Source organism: Papio anubis, chromosome 8 (genome assembly GCF_008728515.1).
Source record: "Papio anubis isolate 15944 chromosome 8, Panubis1.0, whole genome shotgun sequence".
Taxonomy (NCBI): Eukaryota; Metazoa; Chordata; class Mammalia; order Primates; family Cercopithecidae; genus Papio; species Papio anubis.
Genome location: NC_044983.1, coordinates 5,800,485 through 5,816,492, shown reverse-complemented (window position 1 = coordinate 5,816,492; position 16,008 = coordinate 5,800,485). Strand labels below are relative to the sequence as shown.

The following is a 16,008-nucleotide window of genomic DNA, read 5'->3' as shown; positions in this document are numbered from 1 at the left end:
ATTGAAAATTCCTTGGAATGGGACACCTTTTGGTTTTGACACCTTTAACCATAAATAACATTAATGGAGTCTCAAAATGTCATCGGAACTTGCACTTATATTTCAGCACTTGTTTTGGGCTCTCAGCATGGGATATGGGATATATTTTATGTAGCTGATAGCTGTTAGCCTTACCACTTTCAAAGACGTAATTTTAATCTTGAATCTAATGATACATATTTTTACTTGTCCTGGGCAAATGTAAAAATGCATTATAATCAAAACAATTTTTATACGTTGTAACTCTTGATTTAACCAATATTATGTTGGCATGCTAACAGCCACTTATAAGCACAGGATGTGAGGGTGATCTGGCTGTGACATCTGTCACCCCGTTGATCACCAGGGTTGATTTGGCTGATCTGGCTGGCTAGGCGGGTGACCCCTTCCTCACCACTCCATGTGCGTCCTCCTGAGCTGCATGCTTGGTCGAAGAGGATGACCATCCCCGATAGAGGGTGACCGGTCTTTCATCAAGGGTATATGAGTAGCTGTGGTCCCCTGCTAGAACCTCCAAAGAAGCTCTGAAGAACAATAACCGTTAATACGTATAGATACGTACCCTTCTCAGTTAATACAGTGTCCTTAGGATGAACTGCTGCTGGATAATTAAAGCCATAGAGGTTATGTTTGGCAATCCTGGAAATGAATCTATCAGCAAAATGCCAGATACCAGGAGTGCCCATGTAGAAACTGAAACTCAAGGGAGAACACTAGAGAAAAAAGAAGGTTACAACAATAGTTATTGTAGAGGTGTGGAGGGGCATGTCAGATACCTGATTTTGGAGTTTGAGAGAGGAAACTGATGATGGAATGGATCTGGGACCATCGTCTGACTCTGAAACACTTTGCCATCTCCATTGCCTTCGGTTCTTAATAGTGCTCCCAGCTGGGACAGGGACACATCACAATTCTGAAACTGCCTTGTGTGGTGGGTTAGGATTTGACAATAGGGCAGGGAAGAGGGAAGAGAGCTCTGAGCCTGGGCATTGTCCAATAGGAGAGGTGTGGTAAGAACTTCTGGCCACGGTTGGAGAAGCAGGATAGGTAAAATATGCACCACCAGAGATCGAGTTTGGGAAGAACTATCTTGAAGGGGTGTGAGACCACAGGAAACCTCTGCGTGCACCAAAGCAGGGAAGAACAGAACCACAGTACCAAGAGTCAGGAAACTGGAGTTTTACAGAACTGTCACTAGCTGACTGGATGACCTCAAATCAAATCGTGACATCTTTCTTGGCCTGTTTTGTTACTTAAAAAATAGGGTATTCCTCCTTTATTGCTATATAATGAGTTGCCAGAAACTTAGCTACTTAAAATGATGCAAACTTACTGTCTCACAGTTTCTGCTCATTATAAATCGAGGGAAGACATGACTAGATTCTCTGTTCCAAAGAGCTGAACTGAAATCAAGGCGTCCTGGGTGCTGTGCTTCTCATCTGGTGCTTAGAGCCCTCTTCCAAGCTCACAGGTTGTCTACATAATTATTTCCTTGTACTTGTTGGACTGAGGGTCCCATTTTCCTTGTGGCTGCTGTCTGAGGAACACCAGGCTTGGAGAGGTTGCCTGCAGTCCTTGCCACATGGCCCCTATAGATAGCTCATGACATGTTTGATTTCTTCCTGGCCAGTCAGAGTGTCTCTCTCTCTGACGTTTTGTTCTGCAGCCAGCCGGAGCAAACCCTCCGCTTTTAAAGGGCTCATGAGGTTAGGTCAGAAGTACCCAGATAATCTCCCTGTTATAAGGAGCACTGATTTGGGAACTTAGTTACATCTTTATATTCCCTTTACATCAGCACCCAGATTAGTGTGACTGGGGCAAAGTTTGTGTACACCAGGAAGCAGAATATTGGAAGGTGCATCTTAAAATTCTGCTTCCTCCAAAGAGGTTTTCTTTTAAAACTCACTCTGCTTCTAAATTCTATAAGTTTGTTAGTCAAGTAAGTACAGTGGCTTTTGTGAAAAGCATTGAGTTCATCCCCCTGAAGATTTAGGCACCTGTAGTGCAAACAAGGTCTTCAGACAGACACCAATATAGTCTGATAATAAAATAGATAATATAAAACTAGAAAACCTAATGTGCTAGATTTCATGTTAAGTTTCAGACAGGATGGCACTGAATTTGGCCAAGGTGTTGGGGTTGGTCTCACCTGTTAATCCTTCTCTTATATTCTTCTAAGTTAACTCCTACTTTTTTTCTCAAAGTGAAAGTATGCATTCAAATGGAGCATAAATAAAAGCATTGATTTGTTCTTAAATGGCACCTGTTATTTAAATTATACTTTTACCGTTATTTCCAGGCTCTTATTTCCTTCCTCATTTATTGACATCTAATTTATATAGCTGTTGATTTCACAAGAGATCTTGGTTTTAGAATCCCTGGATTCTGGTCCCGTTGCTTCTAATTATGACACACGAAAGTTGCTACATGACCGAAACTCAATTTCTTCTTTATCTACAAATGGAAATAATGCTACCTCCTTCACAGGTTATTGTGAATATATGAGACAACATAAACATTTATTTTTAACTATGAATCACTCTACAAATATAACGTATTAATAGTTACAATAGTCCTCTAGTATTGAAATTTTATCCCGTAAGTCTATGAATTAGACACATCAATGGTTTAAACGTAATTTAAATTCATCCCACATCTATAGAAACCTCCTCTGCTTCCATTTGCTAAGAAATCTTCAATGCTTACTTATTAAAGCCTACACAGATTTTTCTGAACAGAAATTCCTTCTGTTCCTGGCTCTAACTCATCCTCTGACCTTGTCATCTTCTCCTTCTCCCAGCCTCTATTGCGACTGGTCTTAAAGCAAACTCCATGTGAATGCTTCACTCCATTATCTCCACCTGTAATGATTTTACCTCGAATCCAAGGTATACCTCAGATATCTCCTATGGGAAGAATTCCTGGATTTTGGACAGTTAATCTCTAACTCACCTCTGCTTCTCATGCAGCCCTTCATACTTAAGCATTTCTTATATTTTGCTGGGAGGAAGGTTATTGGTTTATAGATCTTATCCCACAAGAACATAGGGTACTCAAACACAGGAGCCGCGTCTTCATCCTCCCTGTTTCTTCTTCAGCCTAGCGCTCTCTTTGTGAAAGATGCCTAAGAAACTTGTAATAAATTGATTTGAATGAATAAGAAAGTCCACAAAATCTGGCTCAGTCATTGCTTTTCAACTGAGGCCAAATTGATGTCTCCAGTCTATACAGAAAGCCCATTGACTTTATTGTGTAATGAAGCATCTGGCTGGGGAAGTCTGATGGTGTGGCGAAGGAATGGTCCTGCTTCTGAGAGTGGGAGGAGGCATTCACTTTGAAGTAAAACACATATCTTCATTTTCTTACATGGCATTTTGATAGCCCACAAATAACAAAGATAAAATATGTAAGAATTAAAATTATCCAAGAAGAGGAAGACTTTTGTTATTTTCGCTTAGATCAGGGAATGGTTGCTTTAGACATGCATTATTTTGTTTCTAAGAATGCATGTGAGACTAGTGCAGTGATTTTCTGCAGGAAATGATGACTTTTTTCAAGCTCAGTGTGTGTGCAGATACCAAAACCCAGAAAAGTAGGGTAAACATGAAACACTCACTAGTTTAATAGTTAAAGTGAAAAACAGCACAGGGAGAAAATCCTCTTAGGAGAGAGACCAACTGAATTATATCATCATTACAGCATAGGATGGAAATTGCCATGGGTGTTAGACATTTCCTATTAGCACTATGGCCAATTGTTTTCTTCCTCTCAGTATCATATGCATGTGAGAGAAGGAAAACTGCATTCATTTTCCATGTTGCTTGCTAACAATTCTGACATATTTATTTGAATCAACCTTCCTCCCTCCCTCCCTCTCTCCCTCTCTCCCTCTCTTCCTCTTCTTCTTCTCCTTCTTCTCCTTCTCCTTCCCTTCCCCAATTTGGTATGGGCTCCTTTTCTCTATGGTTATGGATTTATTTATGTCACAATTATTATAATTACAATATGTTACAATAGTAGCATGATATTTCAAATGGTACCTCGTATCAGAGTCTAAAAGGCTTTTCTGAAGATTAAGAAAATGTAAAGCAAAGGGGCAGTTCTGAGTTTCTCCACGGTGCAAACCTTGCCATGTAGTCTCCCAGGTAAAGTCCTGGTTTGAGAGGAAAATGGCTGTGTATGTCTGCCAAGGTGAAGGACTTTCTACTTTGAATGAAAAGTAAAGAGAAAGCAGCAGTCAGCTTTCCAGCATTTCCAGGGGAGTCAGGGAGAGGAGACGGAGGAATAGAGAGATGGAGGGAGGGAAAGACAAAGAAGCATAAAGTTGCATGTATTTGTGAATGAATGCATGCATGGATGGAGGAACAGATGAGTGAATGGATGGAGAAATTAATGAATGATAGCCAGGCAGGTAAGATTTTAAAACAACCGGTGACTTAATTGGTTTGAAGGACATGGGATTACAGGTAGAAAGCGTTTTAAATTATAATTGTCTTAAAACTCCAAAGTTGACAAAAAGTGAATCGATATTTGCATTAACATAGCTATTAATTGTTAATAGATGGCAGCTGTCTTAGTATTTCTCTCAAAATTCCACTATTTCTTCCTATTGCACTTCAATTTCTCTTCAGTTTAAGTCATTCGTATTCACTTAATCATCCATGTCTATTGAGCACCAACTGTGCTGGCTGCGTGGTAACCATGGCCAGTATAACATGAGCATGTCAGAAGTGGATGGCTCACAATTCACTGTTTTAATAGTTACTTTATCATCAACATAAACTCTTCTCCTTTGAGAATTACACATTTGAGAAGGAATCACAATGTATTGATTTGTGAGCTTTATCCCAACTTTTAGGCATCAATGCCTTGTCATCTGCTGGTGCAAATCAATGCTCTTTTGCCACCTGTAGCTGTTTCCTAAATCATACCCATGGCAGGCGATGAATCACATCAGCTGCTAGGGGAGCTTGCCTTGCATTTCAATACTATTTCTCATGAATACATCTCCTAGCCCCTTTACGATGTCAAGTCTCCCTGTTGTGGGTGTTGTAAGTCACGTTCTCCTTTGCACAGGGTCTTTACATTTTTTTAGGAACAGCCAAATGAAATTTTACCTACTACCTCCAAAAAATTAGGATCTGTATCTGAGCCCCTGAAGATGTGTTAATGAATATGTATAGTCAAGGCTGCCCTTATAGGTCAAAGTAAATACCAATCCTAAACTATGCGGCTTAGGTACCAAGTAATTCCAACTATGTCTCAGCTGCTTTCATTTCCTCATTCATCATTTTCAATGAGAAAGTATGAAACAGGTCAGAGACTTAATCGTTTATCAGCACTGTCACTTAGAGATGCATGTGAATTTGAGATGTGGACATGCGATGCGCTTTTTCCTTGTGGCATTTACCTGGAATATGTTCAGATAACTTCTGGAGGCACCGTCTAATCGACTTTCACCCTAGGCTCTTGAACAGCCTGACAGACTCTTGGGTAGGAAGTATACTGGCTTTATTTGCTTACTGTTTATTATCTTCCCGGACTCATTTCTTCCCACCTGGGAAGGGCGGTTGTATGATATAAGGAACTTAGGCTTTCTACTTTTTGTTTCTCTTTTGTGTATTTTAGTTGAATATATTTGCTTTTAATTTTCTTTATCACATCTTCTCATTCAAAAGATAGCCATTAAGCAACTACAAAATGCCAAGCGCTGTACTATGTAATACGGCTGCAGTGCTGAGCAAAACACCCACAGTGCCTGACCTCATGGAGAACTCTGTCTGGCAGAATTACCTCATTTCAGTTATAGGGCTAGTTGTGTATCCTGTGGGGAAATTTTTTGCATTTACACTTTGCCTGAATAGTATGCCATCAAGGTTTATGGAGAAATGTCTAACCACCCTCATTTCAATGAACTTATATACTGTTGCCGTATTCTTTTTTTTTTTTTTTTTTTTGAGACCGAGTCTCGCTCTGCGGCCCAGGTTGGAGTGAGTGGCGCGATCTCGGCTCACTGCAAGCTCCGCCCCCCGGGTTCCCGCCATTCTCCTGCCTCAGCCTCCCGAGTAGCTGGGACTACAGGCGCCGGCCACTTCACCCGGCTAGTTTTTTTGTATTTTTTAGTAGAGACGGGGTTTCACCGTGTTAACCAAGATGGTCTCTATCTCCTGACCTCGTGATCCGCCCGCCTCGGCCTCCCAAAGTGCTGGGATTACAGGCTTGAGCCACCGCGCCCGGCCTGTTGCCGTGTTCTTAAACCCATTCTCATCCCCGCTGCCGAGAAATCCACAGTGCTCCACGTTTCCTCCACAGCGCTGCGTTGGTTCTATTAGGTGTGGGTAGGCATTAGATCCACACAAAAGAGCTCGGGGACCTTCCTGAGGGCTTCAGGTGTTGCCTCAGGAGGAAGTGGAGGCTGTGAGAAGTTCTAGAATTCCCTCTCCTACCCCTTCAGAATAATTCAACCATTAGCTATTCATATATTCCTGTCGCACGAAGTTTCTGAACAACACTAACAATTCCACTGCAAATACAAAAAACACAGAAATAGAAAAATCAAGGTTTGGAAGCAATTTGCTAGGTGCAACAGCCTCACATTGGAAATGTTGAAAAGGAATGGAGGTTTACAGATGTAAAGGGGCTGGATGGTGGCGAAGCCAGGGCTAGCTGACTTATCTCCATTCCCTTTTGTTCTCATGGGCCACAGAGCATCCACCCTCAGCCCAGACACTGTGTTAAGTGTGGTCCCTGAGAAGAGCGCCCCAGGTGACATTAGCCACACTAAATTTTGAATGGTCCTGTCATCGTGGTCAGAGATGGGATTTGGAGAAAGATAAACGTGTTTTTGAGTTTCTGCACTGCCTCCTCACTGCCCTAACAGTGTCCTCTTTTCGCTTCTCATTTTTAACCAGGTACATACAATCAATTTAAAGCATCCAGGTGTTTTATACTTGGAAGGCTCCTCTGGCAGAGACACGCTTCAGATCTGTCTCATCTACCTGGGGATGTGTGTGTGTGTGTGGGGTGCCTACATGATTTCCAGGCCAAGCTCCAGGTGACCTTGTCCATAAAGTCATGCCAGTGCCACCAGGCAGCACTGAGCAGCCTGCCCCTGCGCGTTCCTGTGCCACCCGTTCTTCTTCCACAGCACAGATGGACTGGACTCTCGTCTTTCTCTGCTAGAAATGTGAGCTCCTTTAAGGCAGGGACCATTCCTATTTATCTTAGTCTCTCAGACCAAACTAAAGTGCTTGGCCCACGGTGAGCTCTCTCTCCTGTTGTGTCCGGAATTGGTGGGTTCTTGGTCTCACTGACTTCAAGAATGAAGTTGCAGACCCTCATAGTGCTACAGTTCTTAAAGATGGTATGCCCGGAGTTTGTTTCTTCAGAGGTTCAGATGTGTCTGGACCTTCTTCCTTCTGATGGGTTCCTCGTCTTGCTGACAGGAGTGAAGCTACAGACCTTTGCAGTGAGTGTTACAGCTCTTAAAGGCAGCGCGTCTGGAGTTGTTCATTCTTCCCGGTGGGTTCGTGGTCTCTTTGGCTTCAGGAGTGAAGCTGCAGACCTTTGGGGTGAGTGTTACAGCTCATAAATGCAGGACGGACCCAAAGAGTGAGCAGCACCAAGCAAAAGAACAAACCTTCCACCAGTGGGGAAAGGGATCTCAAATGGTTGCCACTGGCTGACTTAGGCAGCCTGCTTTTATTCCCTTATCTGGTCCCACCCACATCTTTCTGATTGGTCCATTTTACAGAGAGCTGATTGGTCCACTTTACAGAGAACTGATTGGACTGTTTTGACAGGGTGCTGATTGGGGCATTTACAATCCTCTTGCTAGACGTAAAAGTTCTCCAAGTTCCCACTAGTTTAGCTAGATACAGAGCACTGATTGGTGCATTTACAAACCCTGAGCTAGACACAGAGTGCTGATTGGTGCATTTATGATCCCTTAGCTAGACATGAAAGCTCTCCAACTCAGGAGCCCAGCCGGCTTCACCCAGTGGATCCTGCACCAGGGCCACAGGCGGAGCTGCCTGCTAGTCCCGCGCCATGCACCCACACTCCTCAGCCTCTGAGCGGTTGATGGGACCCAGCACTGCGGAGCAGGGGGCTGCGCTCCTCAGGGAGGCTCAGGTCAAGCAGGAGCCCACCGTGGGGTTGGGAGTTCCAGCATGGCGGGCTGCAGGTCCCAAGCCCTGCCCCATGGGAAGGCAGCTGAGGCCTAACGAGAACTCTAGTGTAGCACCGGGGGGCTGGCACTGCTGGGGCACCTGGTGTACCCACCACAGATGCCCTGGTGCTAAGCCTCTCACTGCCTTGGGCTGTGGGCACCAGTCGGCCCCTCCCAGTGTGGAGCTCCCGCCTGCTGGAACTTAGCGCTGGCCCAGGAAGGCCACGTGCAGCCCCAGTTCCTGCCCACGCCTCCCGGCGCCTCCCCCTCACACCTCCGGGCAAGCAGAGGGAGCCAGCTCCTGTGTAGGCCAGCCCAGAGAGGGACTCCCACAGTGCAATGGCGGGCTGAAGGGCTCCTCAAGTGTCGCCAGAGTGGATACTAGAGGCTGAGAAGGTGCCGAGAGTGAGGGCTGCTAGCACAATTGTCACCTCTCACCATGATGAGAGAAAGCTTGCTTAGCATAGCCAATTTGGTATACTATTTTACTAATATACCAAATATATTTAATATTTAATAAAAATGTTATATTAGTAATAAATGCATATATTACTAAATATATACATTAATACAATAAACAGAATATTAGTAATATATATTTGTTTATATGTTAGTATAACAAATATATAAGTATATTAATATATATATTTATTTATTAAATGACTCAATTCTGTCTTTTCCCAATATTATCTGTGGTATAATGAAAAAGTCGGTTAACTACTTTGATCCTGTTTTCTTAAAAGTGGGTGCTTTTTAAAAGTTTGTTACAATGATAGAAAATATGTGAAAGTGCTTTGTGAATGTGTGTGTACATGTATCTATACATATACTTCGAGTTTGTTTCTATGCAATAACACATTTTAAAAAGAAAAAAATTGTAAAATACTAAACCACCGATTTGTCAACCAAAAAAGAAAGAAAAGAAAAACAGCATTCATGGTAGCAATCCTTCAAATATTTCTCTGCATGCAATCAACAAGCTGTGTTTGTTCCTTTCTTTCTCATTGGTCTCTTCAACTTCAGCATGAATTATACACCTTCCTCCAACAACTCTGTGCTCTTGGCAAAGTAAATCAACCGAGTCTGTCTCTGTCTTTGGTATTTCCTCTATATATTTTTCACACCAGGCAGCAAAGACAGTCTCTCTGTGGTGGGCTGGAGAGGAGGAGAGCCGGAGACAATGTTAATTCTGTTTTATGTATGTGTAGACTCATATACACCACTGCACCTCACACAAATGCAAGCAGGAAATGTTCACCATGTTATTACTTCTTTCCTACTGTTCTCTGTTTGATACTTGCTAGATCTATGGCCTTAAAACTGTAATGATTTCTTGTATCTGTGGGCTAACTCATATTGAAATGTGAAGAATGGAACATACACAAAGCAAATGCAATAATCAGGGAAGTATACTTTTGGGAACGTGTGTGTGTGACAGAGAGAGACCTGTTGTTTTAAATACATGGTGCATTCATATGTTTAAAAGTCAGAATGATTAAACAAGGCATGGTCTCTTTTCTCCATTTCATACGTACTATTCTACCCCTTGCTTTGTTCAGTTTCCTTATCGGGACACAAAGGCTTTCCTGATTCTCTTTCTAACTGTACAGTATCTCTATAGTTTATTTAGCTAGCCCTCTATTGAGGGGTTGCAGCCAATCTTTTGTTATTATGTACAGCATTGTTGTGCGTAACAAACACACACATTCAGTGTATGAGGGTGACTGTTTTCTAACTGGGAACTTTGAACAAGAAATACTTTATAAATTTTTTTTCCTCTTCTCTCTCCATCCTATTTCTCTTCTCTTTTTTCATCTTGTTTGGCAAACTCCAGTGACGCAATAGATCACAGCCTAAAATATTCTAAATATTTACACTTTTTGAGAGCATATGACATAAAACTCATTGTCTTTATTCTTTTTGAACATGGAGTCTTTCACTGTGTCTCTCTGTCTTCCCCTCTCCTCCTCTCTGTCTCTCCCCTCTCCTCCTCTCTGTCTCTCCCCTCTTTTCCTCTTTTATTGCACTGATCCCTATAGCTCCAACCTGTACCCAGGGGGATGGGAATTAGAGGATTCTTATTCCCCTGGATACCTGTTGGATCTTCATTATTGGTCCCTTCCTCTTCCCAACTCATCAATAATAAGAAAATTTAATCATAAAGAATTGAATTTTTCTGCATTCTATTGAGCCTGTCTGCAAACTTTAAATAGTTTTAGTGAATTATCTTTCAGTTCATTTATTAAACTTTTATTATATACAATGTATTGGGTAGGGGACCCAGTAAACACAGGGTGAAAAGACAGTAAGAAACCATTTCTTGTTTTTCGTAAGCTCATCTTCAGAATGGAAGACTTTCTTTCCCTATGTTATATATTTGAAGTAATGTTTTCAATAAATCAAACTTTTCTATTAAACAATTAGAAGCAATTAATGTCTGTACATATATGGAAACAGACAGTGAACTGTTTCACTCAAGTTAACTTTTCATATTGCTACAGTTTACCCTTAATGTGTTCAACCTTTTGAAGGTGCTCAACCATTTTGGATGGAAATTTTCCTAAAATATATTACAAATGTTTCTACCTTAAAAAAAAAAACACATTATAATATGACCTTTTCTTTCCTCACTAAAAAGTGAGAAGGCTGTTCAGGGTGTTCTCTAAGGCCCCTGTGCTTTCAACGTTTTACAATTAGATGATGATTATGCCATCCATCCTGCAGCAGGACTGTGATACTGCCATGCTCCTTGGGCTTACTGTGGGCTCAGTCCTATTTGCTCCTATAATAAATGGCTCCAGATAACTCTGCTTCTAAAAATTACTAACATAAAGACGATACAGGGAGCAATTGGGAAATATTAAGATAAAGTCATAACATCCCACCAGCCTCACATTTTCTTTCCTTGACTTTTCTCTTTGTAGTCTAGATCTTCCTGTGGGAGCACTTTGCTTCTTTCTCATGTACATTCTTTAGAATTTCCTTTAGTGACGTTTTCTCAATTTTCTTTTGGCCTAAAGATGCCCTTATCTGCTATGCGAAGATTATTAGGATTCTTCTTAGTAAATTCTTTCCACGCTTTTACTATATCATTTTACTTTTTTTCTGGTTTCTAGGGTTTGTCTTGAACAGTCCACCCTTTGGTTCCTTTCCCTCATAGGTAATTGTCCTTCCCTGGTAGGTAATTTTGCTCTTCCTTTGTAGGTAATCCTTTTAATGTTTTCACTTTGTGTTTGTTGTTCTGTAACTTAGCACAGTTTGAGACCGTATTTTCCTTTGTATTTCCTTTTGTCTTCTTCGTCATTATTTCCTTGAATTTTGCTCCTTCCCATGCCATTGGCACTTTCATAACCCATCCAGCTTAGTTTGGCCTCTTTCCTGTGCCGTTTCATTCTCTTTACTTCTCATCTAAATTCTTAATATCTCATTTTCTCTCTGTGCTGCATTCTGTGTTGCTCCTGATTAGCTACTAATTCCACTGTCACCTTGTCTATTCTTCCACCTCTCCATTGTGCTTCTAACTGTATTTATAGTTGTATCTTCTAAGATCTTTACTATTTTGGTTATCTTGTTACTTAATTTACTTTTGAAGCTATTTTTTAATACATATAAACATTATCTTATATTTCATATCTTTTAATTCTATTGCAACCTCAGTAGGGGTGCTAGGGGGTCTGAATCTGTAGTCTTTGTTTCTGTAGATTCTTTCTCTCTATGGATAGACATCTTCAATTTTGTTCCATAAAAATCTAGGTCAAATTTTGATATATAATTTCTCTCCAAATCAACTTCATTGAGATAACAAAAAACTATTCATTTTTGAATTTGAGATTTGTTAGTGTATACCAACAAATCACAATGGGAGAGCATTTTTATGTGCTCATTCTCATTGATCATTCATATGGCTTATGTCTTATGTACTGGTTCAAATATTGCCTCGTTTTTACGGTGTCGTCTGCAATGTTTCATTGAGTTGTAAGAGTACTTTTTCCCATTCTGTAGCTTGCTCTTTCATCTTCAAAATGGAATCATTTAAGGAGAAAAATTTTTTAAATTTGGTAAAGTTGTCCATATTTTATTTTATGATTTATGCTTTCTATAAACCATGTAAGAAATTTATTATTACCCCTAAGTCACAAGTATTCTTCCATGCTTTCTTCTAAGGAATGTTATAATTTTAGGTTTCACCTGAGTTTATAATTCATTTTGAGGTTTTTTTTCTTTCTTTTTTTTTTTTTGAGACAGTCTCACTGTCACCCAGGCTGGAGTGCAGTGGTGTGATTTCAGCTTACAGCAACCTCCACCTCCTGGGTTCAAGTGATTCTACTGCCTCAGCCTCCCAAGTAGCTGGGCACCTGCCACCATGCCGGGCTAATTTTTATTTTTATTACAGACGGAATTTCACCATGTTGGCCAGCCTGGTCTCGAACTCCTGAGCTCAAGTGATCCTCTCGGCTTGGCCTCTCAAAGTGCTGGGATTACAGGCGTCAGCCACCATGCCCTGCCTTTAAGTTTTTTATTTGCATGTTATATGGATCTAAGCTCTTTTTTGTCATATGAATACTCAATAATTCCAGGATCATTTGTTGAAAGGACTATTGCCTTTGCACCTTTGTTGAAAAGCAGCTGAGTATATGTCAGTCTAATTTGGACCCTCTATTCTCTTTCATTGATCTATTCAATTGATCAGTTGAATAGTGTCCAGTCTTATTACTGTAGTTTTATAATGCTTGAAGTCAGAAATGTACATTTTCCAACTTTTCCTACTTCTTTAAAATAATATATTGGTTCTTCTATATTGTTTGCATTTCACTGTGACTTTCATTATACAATAGTCAATTTTTACACAAAACCCATTGAGATTTTGATTTCAATTGTATTGAACTTACATATCTGATAAAAGTTCATGTCAGTTATGGACCTAGACATATTCAGTGTTCCTCCAAAATGTATATGTTGAAGCCCTAATTCCCAGTGTGATGCTATTTGGAGATAGGGCCTTTGGGAGGTACTTAGGTACAGAGAACTTCATGAGGGTGAGGTCCATATGATGGGATTAGTTTTCTTAGGACAAAAGACACCAAATAGCTTATGGTTTCTCTCTTTACATGTGCGGACCCAGCATGAAGAAGGCTGTCTGTAAGGCAGGGCAAAAAGCCCTCACTAGGAACGAGTGCTGTCACCTTGATGTCACACTTCAAGCCTCCAAAACTGTGAGGTAATACATCTCTTCTGTTTAAGACGTCAGGTCTGTGGTATTTTATTATGGTAACCAGAACTTACTAAGGCAATGTCTTAGCAACATTGAGGTTTTTGAGCCATGAATATGATGTGTATCTCCATTTATTTAGATATTATTTAATTCCTGTCAGCAGTGTCTTATAGACTTCAGCATATAAATCTTTTGTCAGATTTATCCTCAGTATTTAATATTTAATGTTATTGTAAATTGTATTGATTTTTACATTTTAATTTCTAATTCCTTGTTGTTAGCACATAAAACTAAATTGATTTTATATGTTGATCTTTTATCCTGAAACTTTGAGGAACCCATCTATTTATTAGCTCTGGTAATTTTTTTTGTAAAGTTAGTATTTCTTTTTGAATGCTTGGTGAAATTTACAGACATGGAGTCTTCTTTCTGAACAGGTTTTTAACAATTCACTTTATTAGAGATAGAACAATTTACATATTTTTCTTCTCGTGTGAGTTTTGAAAGTTTGTGTCTTTCAAGGATTTAGTCCATTCCATTTATGTTTTCAATTTTATTGTCATAACGTTTTTTGTAATATTTTATTACTGTTCTTTAAATATCTGCAACACATATAGTAATGTTCTCTTTCCTAAAATTAGAAGTTCTTGTTTTCTCTTTGATAAGTTTTATGTGGAGGTTTACTGATTTTACTGCTTCTACTAAAGAACCAGCTTTTATTTCACTTATTTTCTCATAATTTTCTAGATTTATTTTTACTTTATAATTTTTGTTACTCATTATTTTAATTTTTATTCTGAATATATAATTCTATGAATTTTTTTTTTTTACTTTCAACACATTAAAAATATTCCTTTGTTGTTTACGTGGTTTCTAAGGAGAAATACGAAGTCATCTTTGCTTTTTCTCCTATGCCTTATTTCCTTGGTGGATTTTTAAGAGTTTCTTTCATCACTGTCATAAAGCAATTTGATTTTAATTGTGTTTTATTCATATTTTTTGTGCTTGGAGTTCCTTGGCCTCCTTGGGTCTGAAAGTTTCTAGTTTTCATCTAATTTGAAAAAATTTAGCTAATAATTCTTCAGATATGATTTATGCCATCGCTTTTATCTCTTTTCCTTCAGAAACTCCAATTAAACATATATTAAGCTCTTTAAGTTATCTCATTTCTCACGAATGCTTTTATTCTTTAGTCTCTTTTCTCTGTTTCACTAAAAAGCTTTTATTACACTGTTTACAAATTCCTTAATCTTTCATTCTGCAATCTAAACTGTAATTCCATTCTGTGTGTTTTTCTACTCAGTGTTACAGTTTTCATCTCTAGAAGATTGATTGATTGTTTACTATCTCTTGTCTCTATTTATCCTGTTCAGCCATCCCTCTAGCTTCTTGAACACATGGAATACAGTTGTAAAAATGTATTAATGTGTCATGTCTCAGCTGATTTTAATTTATTGACTTTTCATTATCAGTTATGTTTTTTGGCTTCTGTGTGTGCCTAGTAGTTTTTAACTTGTATGCCAGTTGTGCATTTTACCTTTTGAGGTGCTGAATACTTAAGTATTCCTATAAATGTGCTTAGCTTTATTCTTAGGATACAGTTAAATTACTTGGAAAGCTCTTTATACTTTTGGGTGTTGCGTTAAGCTTTGCTGGGAGTCAGCAGAGCAGCATTTGCTTTATGACTAATTTTGCCTGATTACTGTTCCTGATGTCCTGTGAATTATGTTTTCTGCTGTGACTGTGGAAGCAGGAATTATTCCTGACTCTACATGAGCTAAGGGGAGTGTTTCCTTTGATCCTTCTGGGAGATTATTTTCTTGGCTTCCTATAGTTTCTTTAGATGCCTGGGCTAATAAGAACTCACTTTAAGCCTCAAGACTACTCTCTTCAGATCTCTGGGTATCTCTCCCGTGTCTTGCTCCTCTCTGTTGATTTTCCCTCAACACTCCAGATTCCTTACCCTCCCTGAACTCCCAGAGATACCACCAGGTTCTGCCTGGGGTTCTCTTCTCTGTGCCACAGCCTGGAATCTAACTCCAGACATTAAGCTGGGGCAATCGTAGGGCATGTCTGCATCATTTGCAATCTCTGCAGAATCCTCGTCCTCTGTTCCCTGATGCTCAATGTCTTGAAAATATTACTTCATACATTAGATCCCTTTGAAATTGATTGTTTAGACTAGATTGTAAATCCATTCTGTTATTACTTCATCTTGGCCAGCAGGCAGGTTTCACTTTCGCTTTGAAGGATGGTCTTGCTGGATATAAACTTTTTGGTGCACAGATTTTTCTCTCAGTGCTTTGATTATGTCTTTCCATAGCATTTCTGCCTATCATATTCCTAATGAAAAGTCAGCCATTAGTCATATTTTTGTTCCCTTTTATGCGGTAAGTAGTTTTTGTCTTGATGCTTTCAATGTTTTATCATGTCATTGGCTTTTGGCAGTTTGACTATAAAGTGCATGTGTGTGAATCTCTGTTTATGCTACTTGGAATATATGCTACTTGGAATGTAATGTTTTTAGACATGTACATTAATGTCTACCATCTAACTTGGGAAGTTTTCAGCCATTATTTCTTCAAAT

General features: G+C 39.6%; 1 long non-coding RNA gene across 2 annotated transcripts in view; it reads left to right on the top strand.

Moving 5' to 3' along the window:
• The window catches only part of LOC103886593, a 149,189-nt gene extending 134,967 nt beyond the window's left edge, over window positions 1–14,222 (top strand). For both annotated transcript variants that reach the window (XR_002523681.2, XR_002523680.2), the window contains one exon: window positions 13,332–14,222. This is a non-coding gene — a long non-coding RNA (uncharacterized LOC103886593). The remainder of the gene's footprint in view (window positions 1–13,331) is intronic.
• Window positions 14,223–16,008: the final 1,786 nt, after the last annotated feature.